Source organism: Lepus europaeus, chromosome 1 (genome assembly GCF_033115175.1).
Source record: "Lepus europaeus isolate LE1 chromosome 1, mLepTim1.pri, whole genome shotgun sequence".
NCBI classification, from domain to species: domain Eukaryota; kingdom Metazoa; phylum Chordata; class Mammalia; order Lagomorpha; family Leporidae; genus Lepus; species Lepus europaeus.
Genome location: NC_084827.1, coordinates 89,361,588 through 89,376,184, shown reverse-complemented (window position 1 = coordinate 89,376,184; position 14,597 = coordinate 89,361,588).

Genomic DNA, 14,597 nt, shown 5'->3' with positions numbered 1-14,597 from the left:
ACTGCAGACCTGCTTCCTATTTGCCCAGGGTGTGACATCGGACTGAATTTTATTTGGATGCCTGAGTGCCTCTTTTTCTATAATTTATAGCTAGAGCACATCCTTAATTAGAATGTCCCTGGGATATTATGAGGAGGGGAAAATGCACTGGTGAGATTACAGATCAATAGCTCTTCTACAAGACACATAGATATAGAGCAAGCAATAGTTCAGAGATTAGAAATTGCAATCCAGGCATGAAGGCACCTTGGAAAAACACATATTTTATCCCACTCCCCTTTGGGATCATCAAGTGTCACAGAAGCCAATAAGTTAAAACTTAATATGTGAGGCTTAATGGGCAAAGCAGCATATTAACAGAGGAAAACTAGAGGCATTTCTTGACCTGGTAATTTGGAAGGAGAGTAGGTGAAGTGTGTAAATTATAGAAAACTCAAAGGTGAGTCATTTTGGGAAATGTATAGTAGGCATTCATCACGCTAACTGCAGCTCACAATTGTGGCTCTAGCCCCTGAAATCCATTAAAGCGGGGTTTCCTAGCATTTTTGCCATTTGAACATTTACATCATTGTTCGCTTGATTTTGTCATTTGTGGTCTATGTTTATTTAAAACTCCAAATGGATTAAAATGATTCTTTCTCTGAAGTTCTAATGATGTTCCCTTGGGGTAATTAAAGGCACTTTGTGGCAGGAAGCATCCCTGAGCTAGAAATTATGGCATTATTCACACGAAACCTACATGTTACCTCCTTCCATTTTTAATTTAGAAGGAACAGCTGAACATCATTTTAATAGTTGAGATAGAAAAGGCAGGAAATTCAGTGTTGGAATGTACCAGTCTGAAAAGAAGGGTGGAAAGAATGGTGACCTTTGACTTTCTTGCCCAAATCCAAGTAGAAATTAGCATTGTCAATACAGGAAAGGAATTGAGTATGGCATCCCATTCTGTCAGGAATTGAATCCCTGCCCAAGTCTTGAGATTAATTCAACAACCATTTATGAAGGGCCTGTTACGTGCCAGAGTCAGTGTTACACTGTAGGCAGTCAGCAGTGGATCAGATACAGTCCTCATCTTCAAGAAGCTGACATTCTGATGGGTCTGTGGGTAGGGAAGCTTTTTTGTATCAAGGGCCATCTGGATATTTATAATATCATTCATGGGGCATACAAAATTATCAACTTAAAAGTTAGCCTGCTAAAGATTTATTGAATTTTGAGTCCTGTCTGTGGTTGCCTTGGCAGGGCCTGAACATATGATTTCAGAACGTTCCCCACCCCTGATAGACTGATGATTAGCAAATAAATATGAGAACCTATCAGGTGGAGTTAACTGCTATAACTAAAAGAAGTAGGATAAGGGAAATAAATTTTAATGAGGGAGATGCTTTGTTTTATACAAAATGCTTAAGGTAGTACACTCTGAGATCAGACTCTGAACAAAGGACTGGTCTGTACAGAAACTCTTGGAGTAAAACAGCAAGCAGAATGTAACTGCAAGCCTAGGTTTCAGAGTGACTACGAGAGATAGCTCATGAGACTTCCTCTTGAACACCATAAGGCATTTGGCTGTACCATTAAATGGATATTTAGGAAAGGACTTGAGTCCTCATAGGCTCTCATTGCCAGAAAGTTAACACACTCTGGGCTTGAAATTCTGCAGCGCTCTATAGCTTTGCTAGTACCATGAATCTGAACAATCCCTGTTTGGACACTGATTTAGTTTTACCTGGCCCCCAGTGATGACAGGAACAAGCAGGGGGCAATTATCCAACTCCAGGGAAAAATAAGCCAGGATGCTTGGACTATGCAATGCACAGTAGTCATTCTTCTTGACAGGTTGTCATGGTGTGTTAAATAGAATTTCTCATCTAACATCTGAAGGTAAGAAACAACATGGCAGAAACTTCAGCAAGATGAGACTTGGCTATTTGGGGGATGGTTTACCTTACAGATAAAAATCGCTTGTTTATTTAAGCAAGTCATTATCCATCTGCTTTCTCATGCCCAAGTTGTCTTTGTGATATTTCAGGATTTTGTCTTGGTTAGAAATTATTTGTCTGTAAGAAAGAGAACCCATTCAAATAAGCTTAAGAAAAACCAGGAAAAAAGGAAGATACAAGTAATAGTAGGGAACCCAAGGAAAGGAAGTTGGTTGGAGCTCATGGGATACTGCAATTTTAACATGAAAATCATAAAGAATAGAAATTACTTTCTCCAGCTTTCTGGAATCTGGTAGTCTCCTCTCTCTGTCTCCCTCTGCACATCTGCTTCATTTGTGTCTCTCTAAAGAGTGACTTTCGAGGATTCTCTGAGCACAGCGTGCTCCTTCTTCAAGACTTTACTTCCTTGTTCATTCTTAAAACAGACTCACTAGAACTAGACCTACCCAGTGAATAAATATGCATGTAAAGCAAGTTATAAATAAATGCATATAGTACAATCTCATCCTATAAAGTATGTAAGCTTAGGGAGAAACTGAAAAGACACACTAAAATTTCTTAATAGCTATCTCTAAGTGATGGATTTATGGGTGATTTTCATTTTCTTTTCTTTGAGCATATATATACTTTTCCATCATTAGAATACATCATTTTTGTAACAGTGAAAATATTATTAGAGCAAAAACTAGGGCAAAATGCATTTAGTAAATTCAAGTGACTTAGGTCTAAGTCCAAGAATGGAGCCAGATCTAGGGTGTAGGCAAAGAGGGCTTAAGAAAGGCAATGTCCAATTGCACTGAGGGAAAGACTTCAAGCAAAGAGAGGCGTTGGCTTTTATTTCTAAATGCTATTTAATTATTCTTTTCCTGCTTGCCTTACTTGTGCAACTATCATCTCTGTTGTCTGAGGTCCAGTAAGTCCTACAGCAGCGCAAGAAATGAAACTCGATAAAGGGCGGGATGGGAGAGGGAGAGGGAGAGGGGAGGGCAACGGGAGGGAGGGAGGTTGGTGGGGGGAGCCACAACAATACAAAAGTTGCACTTTGTAAATTTACATTTATGAAATAAAAAAAAAAAAAGGAACTGAAGGTTAGGCTGTTCAGTGACAACCAAGTGATAAAGTCGAGAATCTCAGTTCCATCTAGTCCCTGACTTATTCTCTTCTTAGAAACTCAGAGTGTACCTCATAAGTCCCTCTCCCTCTGAAAGACACCACCTGAATAAGCTTCTTAGGGCCTGCCCCTGACTCCTGTCATCCACACGCTCCAGTCCACACTGCCTAGAATGGCAGAGAACACCCTCAGTGTTCTGGTTCCCGCCCTCCTTGCCGTCTTATCCTCTGCCACTGTCCTCTTTCACTTCATGCAACAGTAACACTGAAGTGCTTGCAGTTCTCTTAACACACCAAGGCATTTCACACTTCCTTGCATTTGTACATGCTGTTCCTGCCTTGTGAAATGCCCTTCTCTTCCCTTGTCTGCTTGGAAATCTTTACTTCTTTTCTCTGGCTCAGGTGTCGCATTGTTGGCCTGGGTAGATTTCCTTGAAATCTCAAATGGAAACTTAATTCTGTGTGCACTTCTGTTCCTTCAAGCACCCCCAGCTTTGCTTCTCCAAGGCTGTGTAGTAATTTGCTTATGTACCTATCTCTCCTTCCCAGCAGGGGCCAGAACCAGAAAGCGAGAGCTGTTTCCTTGAGGGCAAGAGCTGTTCCTGAATTCTCCGTTCTTGTTACCTTGCAGGCTTTCAATGAATGTTTCTCCAATGAATAAATAAATGATTCTAACTTGGAACTCGTGCAAATATTGTGTACTGGAAAGCGCAGTGGATTAAAATACAAGAGAAAGGAGAGGATAGAGTATAACAGAGGCTTCACAGACATTATCTCCTTTAATCCTCTCAACAGCCCCATGAGAATTTTATTATCTATCCATTTTACAAATGAGGAACTGCAACTCAGAGAGGTTAAAAAACTGCCCAAAGTCATGCATCTAGAAAGCTGTGGAAGTAGGATTTGAACCTGACTCTGAAGTCTGTGCTCCTTTAACCACAGAATCTATGTGACTCTAAACCTTTATCTGCTACTAATGAGCTATGTGGCCTAAAGCAGTTTAGTTAAGCAATTAAGGTCAGATTTTCACATCTGTAAAACAAACTAAATTGTAAGGGAGTAGATCTCACTCCCTGGTTGCACATTAGAGTCACCTGTGAAGCCTTCATAAAGTACCGATGTGCACCTCCCCCATCCAGAGGTCTGATACCATTGGTGTGTACAGGGGCTGGTGTATTTTTTCGAATCTTCCCAGGGAAGGTGTACAGCCAGAATGAAGAAGCAATGCTATAGCTTACTACTTCTCAAATTTTAATGTGCATGTCACTCATCTGGGGGCCTTGATAAATAAAGATTCTTATTCAGTTGGTACAAAGTGGGGCTCTAGATCGTGTATTTATAATAAGGTGTTGTTGATGTTGTTAGTTTGCACATTACACATTGATTGGAAGACTTAGGGTAGGGATGCTGCATCCTAAATGACCAAATCTAGATTATTCAAACAAAGTTTCCTATTCCTAAGCAAAAGCAGATTGTCTATTTATAAACTAAATAGCTAAACGCTTCTGTGGACCTGCAGTGCTTGGTCCTGAGTAACCCCACTGTCATCTTTACTGTAAGATCTGGCAATCCTTGGCTCATCTCTTGATAGTTTTGCTGGGGTCAGGAAGCAAGGTAGAAGAAGACCTAGCCTGGAGTGCAATTGAAAAAGAACCCTGGGCAGGCTATTAGTACAGTAAGTATACCAATCAAAACACTAAGTAATCCAAAGTGGACCACAACTGAGGATGTGGCAAGCTTGGTTTTTGCTTTGTACTAAACTTTCTAGTTGGTTGGGATCTAAAGGCTAGTACACTAAGGGGTGCTTTAGCACGGCAGGGCAAAGATGAGTGAGAGCAAGGGATGAGAGAACTGTTAAGTAAAGTTTAACTAAGGACTTAGAAAGAGCCAAGAAGGCTTCCCATAAGGCCAAATGGTCAACATTATTCAATCAATATGCAGCTATTCACTGTCTATCGACACTGAGTTGGGTATGTGTGGAGTAGAAGGTTTGGGTGGGGGATGAATGAGTTGTGTGAAAATATGTGAATCAGAGAAGCCTGTTGCCATTGAAGAACTAGTTATGGAGTCTCCAGAAAACCCACAAAGTCATTAATTACAGGTCTTATCCAAAGACCTATAAGTAATGTATAGATTGATCTTTGTTACATCTCTCTTGAGCAACCTGCTGGAGTCCACCTACACTACTACATGAATGTGAACACAGTTCCAAATGTTGGATGTTCATGCTACCTACGACAGAAGTTCTCCCTGTTTCATGGAACACACAGAGCATGAATTGAAGTAAATTAGACATTGGTGACAATTTCTGGGGATCTTCTGATGTGTTCACTTAGGAAGGAACTTCAAAGTTTATTTTCTATAAATGTCAAAGTTTTCTTTGGGGTGTAAATTCTTCTTGACATAGGAGGAAGGCAGGGCTCTGATGGACTCCTGCTCTGGTCTTCTAGCCCTAAGTTTAGTTTTGTGTTTGTAGATTGGAAAACCCAACACCTCAACTGCTCAGATATCCTAGACACTGAATGTTTTTTGTAGATTCGGTAACAGGAACACCCTGCTGCTTTGTTTAGCCATTTGAAAAGGAGGATTAAAGAAAAAAATCAGAGACTAGCCACAAATAGATGAAATGGAGCTTGTTTTTGTATCTCAGGGCTTCTATATTTTGCTTGCATTCCTTATGGAAACTGGAGGCAAAGCCAAGATTGTTTTGTGCAAATTCAGTAACACCAGGACCCCTTGGCTGAATGCCACATCACCCCTTGCTTGGGTGATGTTTGTGCACAGTCTTACTTGGTGAGGCCTTGCTTTCTTCCAGGGAACAAACAGGGTGGAAATTCCTGATCCACCTCTGTATCACTAGTAATCTGACCTGTAGTCTTGTACCTGAATACTGAAACCTTGGGGTTCACTGCTCAAATATAATGCTTGGGGAAAGAAGAAAAGCAGTAAAGAGACTCTTCTTAACCTTTGCAAATGTCACGCACTATTTATATAACATTTACCACTTTTCCATGGCCCAGGGTTTTGTGAGGAGAAAGGGGCAGGCACCTTAAACTAAACTGCATTCCTACAGGTTTTAAATTACAGCCTCTCCTCTCTGAGGACTAAGCTCAATTGTATGGAAGTCATTCCTCAGGGGCTCTTTGCTTCATAAACAGCTTGAATTCTTTTTCTTGGATATTTCTCGAAACTGGTTTTCTAATAGCTTTAGGAGACAGAAAAATTTTCCCCTCAAAAATAAATGAATAAGCAACACTCAAAGATAAGTTGCTATCTGTTAGATAGGAGCTGTGGGATTCTTTCAGTTGTGGGTCATAAGAAATGCAATAGGTTTTTATTTTCTAATACAATCTTATTATATAAAATTGTACTTTTTGAATACTGGACTCAAATTAAGGCACTGCTGTCTTGCTTGTGTAACCATTTGAGGCCTGTACTGACTGAATGAGTTTTCATGTGATGGCTGCTAAGTGTTTTGTAAATGCCAAAAAGGAGGAAGCCACAGAGTCTGATTTTGACAACCATCCTAACTGTAGGTAGATAAGAAAAGCAAACACAAGTTAATGCCACTCAGGGATAAATAGAACATGAACTTCCAAGCAAATGTCATAGACAAGTTTGCAAATGCTGTGGCCTATTGAAGGCACTCATTCCAACCATTATACGGGTCTCATTTATTTGATCCTTTAATAAAATGGACATTTTTAGATCACAGACTTCTAAGTAGCTCAAATGTTAAGGGTGTTTTAGAACCAATACACTATACTTTCTCTTAAAATGGCTGCCGTGACTAACATCAGAGGGTGTCAGCTGACGGTGCTCAGCCCACCTTTGACCTGGAATTGGTGTTATGTTTGGCTCTTACTGTGTTAGAAAACAAGTTAGTTGCATGTTTTAACTTGAGGATGTTTCAAATTATTAAAAAAATAGACATATTTCTAGACTCTCTTGAAAAATGCACAAATTCTAAGAAAGACTGGCCCAGATTCCTCCTTGGTCTTGATTGACCAGGATTGCATAGAGCTGCCCCATATACAGAGCAGGAACTCTCCAGTTTGCCATAGGTTGACTCGTGTGTGTTGTTTCTTTGGTCCCTGGAGTTCTTCACTTCATTGTAGCACAGTGATGGCCATCTGTGAGGGCACCAAGGCCCATGGTTTCCCCTCTCTGGCAGACATTGCTTTTTCTGTCTTCTGGATGGGGCACTGCAGCATGGATGAAGAGTCTTGAACTAGGGGCGGGGACTAGCGCCTAGTGATCTCTGCTCTGATTTAATTGAATGAATTCAAGAGAGCCACTTGCTAGTCTCAGTTTCTTCATCCAGCAAGTGAAGGGTTCATTTTCTCATTGATTCATTCAACTAACATTTGAAACACACCTATTCTCTTCCACAGATTTGAAGACTCATCAATGGGCTCAATTATAAAATTACACAAACAGATGCTGTGTAGGCAGTTTCTGTATTGATGTCCAACATCTTTTTTTTTTTTTAAATTGAGAGGTGTGTTAACGTACACGCACACACAGCCCGGAGTTGGGGGAGGAGGTAGAGAGCCAGTGAGCTCCCATTCACTGGTTCACAGTTCACTCCCCAGACGCCTGCAATGGCCCAGGCTTTCCACAATGGGTGGCAGAAGCCCGATTACTTGAGCCTTCACTGTGGCCTCCCAGGGTCTTCTAGGGAGCCGAAGTCAAGAGCTGGAGCCAGGGATTTGAACTCAGGCACTCGTCTGTGGGATGTGGATGTTTTAACCTGCATCTTAACCACTGGGCTAAACACTTGCCTCCAACATCTTTCTACATCTTCCTAAGGAGCGAATTTGAATGCTTTTCAAGAGTTCCCCACAGTCAGTACCTCTGCTAGCCAAAATGGAGTCTCTAGTACCTGCCTGATCTGTCAGTCATCTGAGTTCATGAGTGACCTCTGACCTCCGCAAGCCTTTCCCACTCTGACATCTGTGGTTTTTCTGTCTTCCAACATACGCCTCTTTCTCTACCTTCCCTCTCTCTTTTGTTCCCTTCCTGTCTCCCTCTCCCCAGCCTAAGGCTTGCCAGGGGCTTGGCTTTTAAAGTCTGCCATGCAGTTTCTGGGGAGAGAATTCTTTGGCTTTGTCCCTTTGCTGCTTTTCATCCTCACCTTGACAATAAGGACACAATTCTCGGTTTTTCTGTATCTTGGTTTACTGTTAGCAACAGTTTCCCTCCCTTTTTTGCAGCAGCTGCTCTCATTCTTCTAACCAGTTTTTCAAAGGCTTGAATTTGGAAATACGGTAGCTGTGTGCCTCTTCAGAGATTCATCTATAACTGTCAGAGCCTTTTCATTCCTTGTCTTTTGTATAGGTTTCTTTTATGAGCAGAGTAATTTGCATTTGTCTTTAATTCTTAATTTGTCTTTGCATTTACTGTGGATGTAACATGCAGCTGAATTTGCATTTTCTTTTCACTTCCATTCTCATGGACTGGGGCTGTCTGAGGTGTAAACCGTGGAGAAATTCAGGAGTATGTGTGCTGAGCCGTAAACTTGGCAGCGCTGGCTCTATTTTGTTCTTCTTTCCCTTTACTCTGAGTTGTCTTCTTATATTTAGATGCTCTCAACTGCAACCAAGCAGCCTATACTTTCCAACCCATTGGTTGCTTAATCCCATTAACTGAATATTAGACCTTTAAATAGCCCCAGAAGAAAACCTGTATAAGAGGATACCATTAGATTCCTAGGATTTATTCTGTCCCTACCACTAACCACTTAGGTATGCTCCATGTAGCTATCTGGCCCTCAGTTTCTTTACCTGTGAAAGGGGACTAATAGTAATGTTTCTGGCTATTTCACAGTTCATCAAAGGTGCAAATGAGAGGGAAAGATGTGGAATCCTTTGAGGAGTATGGTTTTCTGGACCATTGCTAACAGGGTCTGAAAGAATACAGTGAAATACAGTGTCCCAAGGGCTCTGGGCAGTTCCGCTCAGGGGGCACACCATTCAATTTCTGTTTGGCTGTGGATGGAACTTGAATTCATGGAGCTTGGGTTCTGTGGAGTTTCACCCACAATGACCAGTCTGTTTCAAATCATATTTTGAATCTGTTTCCCATTGGCATGGGGGGAAAACATCAGGCTAAAGGATACCCACAGCCTCACACTAGGGTCTTCTTTTTAGTGCTATGGAGTAGCATTTAAACAGAAGGTTAATGCCTTGCTCTCAGCCTGGAGTCCTGAGGTGCGTCCTAAAAGCATTAGATCTAATTACTCTTCCTAGAATGGCAGAAGCTAGAAGTGGCCCCATGTATTCCGACATTCAATTACAAGGCTGTTCTTGAGAAGTAGAGTTTTCTCCCTGCATTGTTGAATGTTGAGAAAATTGCTGGTTACTTCTATAGCCTGTTCTGTAGCAATATGCAATTTTTTGCCTCTCTGAGTGGGAGGAGAATTTCAAGTCAGTGTGAACTAATTGCAGGGTATAGAGAGGTAGTTCTCTACGAAGTCCAGTGGTTCCTCCTCACTACTTCCATTCATTAAAGCTTAATCATCAGAAGGACCATGGAGGCAGTGGAGGGGCTTCTAGATATCCTGTGAAATCTACCAGGTCCTGAAGAAAGGGTCATAGCTGGGAAACTGGCCCCCAACTCTCCTCCCTGGGATTAGATCTTGCTTGGTTTGAAAGTGGCTCTTGAGACATGAGAAATGAATGACTCTAGCTGACCCAGAGGATCAGTCTGATAATTGAGAGAGGGGACAATCCAGTCCCTTGCTAGGGACCCCTTCTACCCTGATGCTTCTTCTTATCCTTTACCATCCAACAAACTCTTGTTTCTGGGGCTGGCGCTGTGGCATAGCAGGTGAGGCCGCTGCCTGCAGTGCTGGCATCCCATATGGGTGCTGATTCGAGACCCAGCTGCTTCACTTCTGATCCAGCTCTCTGGGAGAGTCCTTGGGCCCCTGCACTCACATGGGGGACCTGGAGGCTCCTGGCTCCTGGCTTCGGATTGGCGCAGCTCCAGCTGTTGCAGCCATCTGGGGAGTGAACCAGCAGATGGAAGACCTCTCTCTTTCTCTCTCTCTCTCTGCCTCTCTTTCTCTCTCTGTGTAACTCTGACTTTCAAATAAATAAATAAATCTTTTTTTTTTTAAATACAAACCCTTGTTTCTAGAGAGAAAGATCTCTGCTTTAACTCATTCAAGTGTGGATACCAAGGACTCTGATGGGAACCTAAGCCCATTGTATTTGCCACCCATTCCAAAATTCTGAGGCAAGAGAATGGAGAGGAAAAGGACTCTACCTAAGGGGCCAGGAAAGGTGCAGAGGATATTACATGCCAGGGAGAAAGAAAATAAGAATGACACACAGTATTGTTAGACAAACTGAAGAAAAATGTGTTCTCTCACCTTGGAGTTCTAGACTCAAGTGGTTGGGTTCAGCAGGTTGCATTTTATTTCATAACATATGAACAATATTTCATGGTAGCAGGAAACAGCAATCTTTGTAAGTGCAAAAAACACTGCTGTTTTCTTGGAGCCTACTGGAACTTTTTGACACTAGTAACTATGAATCAGGGCTTAGGAAATGGATTTATCGTCCTATTTACCCTTGTCTGGGCAGATGAAACACAGATTTCACATCCACTGATTTCCTTGGAAGCAGCTGGCCAACTTTTGTAGAAGGGAGGACAGGCCATTTGTTCTTTAAAACTTGATGGGCTTCAACTGGGCAACTGTAAGCTCTTTTCTGCCCTAATCTCTCGCCCAGAGGAGGGTCTTTTCTTTCCAGATTGCTGACTGAGTGCCTTGCTGTCGTGCGTGCTGGAAAGCCTTGTTCAAAGATCTCAAAGACTGGCTGCAGTTCTTCCCTAATGAAGCACCCTTAGCTCAAAGCTGGGGGAGAAGGCCCATCTGGCTTCTGCCATATGTGTGTGTGCTGTCAGACCAGTAAACACGGCAGAGTTTGCTGACAGTGAGGAGTTTCAGTTAGTCAGTCATAAATTAGAGATGCGATATGCTGTGTTCCTGCTGCTGCGAGCTTTCACACTCCGGAAAGGAATCTACTCACCTATCCTGAAGCAGCAGAAAACGGGGATTGAGAAACCCCGTGATGTGATCCCCCGCCAAGTCAAATGCACACACGGTCTGCAGAGACAATGGGAATAGGCATGGGGTTAAGAAGCTGAAATCGTTTCCTATGCACCAGATTTGTACCTGTTAGCTATTGCAGCAGGTATATTTGCTCTTATAAATATGAAGCCAATCATGTGTCCTTCCACTTGGCCTAGGTATGGGGGAACATCTTAAAGAGGCTCAAAATATTCCTGTGCTGGATGAACACATGTATATTTTCCTCCCCAAATGTGCTGCTTTCTCCTTGTTTGATTATCAGATAGGGAGACAATAATTACATTTTAATGCATCTGTCTTTTTTAAAAAGAAAAGTGCTTTTGGACTCTTAATGGCAAACTTTTATTCTTTTGATGTTACTACTCTGAGACTAAAGGAAAGTTTATATTTAGGCAACAAGAAGTACAGCTAAACTGTTCCTCTGACACAGCTTTGTTTCATTCACGGACTTGGGTGGAGGTATGTGTGAATGTCTTACATTTAAAACAGACCGTGATACATTAGGGTTTAAACATCTTAAGCCAGAATAGCTGCACATAATATTTATTGCTCCCTGTATTCAAATATTTCCCCAGGAGGGTCACAATTTCTTAGATTCTCAAATGGTCTTTGTTCTAAACATCCCTTTCATCCAAGAAGTGCTGTGACTTCCAGGAGTCTTCAAATCCTTTTGCTCTAAAAAGAGTAAGGTGTCAAGCTACTTTAAATAAATTGAGAAGTAGAAAATTATTGCAGTTTATTTATTTGATACATTCATAAACACTCAGATCCTAACTGCAGCTGTGTTTTGTTTCTTTGAGATTGGAGGAGAAAGTGATGGGTGAATGTGGTGAGAAGAGTAAGTTTCTAATTCATAAAAAAGGACTCAGTAAGGGAAATGCAGAGTGGGAGTGCGGCAGTTTGTAAAATTTCCAGGGGCAAACACTATAGGCTTTTGGAAATCCCCTATTGGATCCTTGATCCAAGAAGGAATGACAGATATGCATGTATAGTTGATTGTAGACATCCATTTAGTAACACCAAATTTGATATGGAACCATAGTAGACCTAGGAACTTTCCTCCTAAAACTCATGTCCACCTGGAACCTCAAAATCTGCCCTTATTTGGAAATTGGGTCTTTTATATTAATTTGTTAAGGATTGAGGTGAGGTAATACTGAATTAGAGTGAGCCCCAAATCCAATAACTGATGGCCTTATAAAAAGAGAAGCAGTTACAGAGAAGAACATCCTATGGAGCCACAGGCAGAGGTTGGAATAATCCATCTATAAACCGAGAACTCCAGAGACTGCTGGCAACCACCAAAGGTGAGGACAGGGGTGTGGATCAGACCCTCCCTCCAAATGAGTCTCCAGGGGAACCAACCTGGCTGACACTTTGATTTTGACTTTCAGCCTCCAGAATTGTGAGCAAATACATTTCTGTGACTTTAAGCCTCCAAGTTTTGTGGTAACTTGTTACAGAAGTCCTAGAAATAAATCCAGCTGCTTAACAATTTCATTCTGCTAGCTAATAACCACAACTTAGGTACTTTCTCAAGCTAAATACAATTATATTACTGAGCTTAGTTGTTCAAATCAGTGCTGAAACTGGGTTTATGGAAACCTCCTATGAAAGAAACTTTGCAAAAGAGCACCTGGTGCTTTTAGGTTTTCTGTGGTGAGGCCAGGCATGGGGCCCACAGCGTTCCCACACTGCAGTGGCCCTGTGTCGGCAGCTACCCTTACATCACCCCAGTGGAGAAGAATGATGAAACTAGTAAGTGTGGCCTTGTTCTCTATACTTGGAGGGTCCATGCTCCTTGTCTGTGAATAAAGGATGTAGAGATCTAGGTAGAGGGTTATTCTGAGTTGAGGGGGCTTGACGGTTATCTGATGGAGGCCAGGGTAGGTGATATGGTTTGCAGGTGACCCATCTGACTGCATCTTCCTGAGCAGCACTTATGGGTGAAAGCATCCTATTGCCACCAATGCCTGGCTGTGATCTAAGACTTCTGCAATTTGTTCTGAAGCAGAACCTCAGCTTTATGATCAGAAGCAAAGGGGAAAATTTTGGGTTTCCAAAGATAAAGTTAATGATCAGTTACATCAAATTGAGAAGCTTTTGCACTGCAAGTACATTTATCCCCTATTTATCTGGCTTCTCAGTACTTTTTCATCATCTCTTAGGACTTTCTTTTAGGGCTGGTGAGATCCAGCTGTGTATTCATCTGCTTTGGATGGTCCAGGTGCAGTCTGTTTGGAAGAGAGTGCTCTCTAAAGGACTGTGGGTCCCCATCTCAGTGAGTAGACTTCCAACTCACCCAGCTGTTCAAGTGAGAACCTGGAAGTCTTTCTTGAATCTTTGTTCCCCATCATTTTTCATATCCAATCATTCCCATGTCCTGTTGAATCTTCTCTTGTGCAGATAGATCATGTCTCTCCATCTCTCTTCATGCCTTTGGTCAGTACCCTAGGCCAAGCTGCCATATCATATACCTGGATTATTCCAACAGCCTCGTAATGAACTTACTACTTTGTATCTTCCCCTTTATTATTTTATTGCAAGTACAATGAACATGCTAATGTGAATCAAATCATATTCCTTTGTTTAAAAGAGTCTCATGGCTTTAAGATAACGTGGAGCTCTTTAGCAAGGCTAAGATGATCTTATCTCTCCTGCTTCAACTTTTACAATCTCTCATCTTGACAATACTCAGCATCCTTTCAATCCCTTGAATGGAAAGTTCTCTTCTCTTTTCTCTTCCTTCCTTCCTTCCTTCCTTCCTTCCTTCCTTCCTTCCTTCCTTCCTTCCTTCCTGTTTATTTGAAGGGCAGGGAGAGAAGAGAGAGCAATTTTATATTAATTACTGCGTTCTCCAAGAGCCTGCAACAGCTGCCTGGGGTTGAGCCAAGTCAAAGTTGGGAGTCCAAAACTCAATCCAGGTCTGTCACATGGGTTTAGGAACCCAAGCACTTGAGCCATCACTGCTACCTTAGCAAGAAGTTGGAATCAGAAGTACACTTGAAAGTGAAACTCAGGTACTCTAATATGGGATGTAGGCTTCCTAAGTGGTGTCTTAACCACACACCAAAGGCCCACCCCAGAAAAGTTTTCTTTCTAAACCAGTGTTTTTTTCCCCCTTGGCTGCACATTGAAATTACCATGGGTGCTATAAAAATTACTGACATTTGTGTTCCCCCTCCAGAGATTATTATTTACTTGTGTAGTATGTAGCTGGGAGTTTAAAGACCTTTCCAGGTGATGTCCATCCTAATCTGAGAGTCATTTAGACTCCAGAAACTTCTCTTGATGGCTTTAAAAAAAAAGATTTATTTATTTATTTATTTATTTGAAAGGCAGAGTTACAGAGAGGCAGAAGCAGAGAGAGGTCTTCCCTTTGCTGGTTCACTCCCCAAATGGCCGCAACAGCTGGAGCTGCACCGATCTGAAGCCAGGAGCCAGGA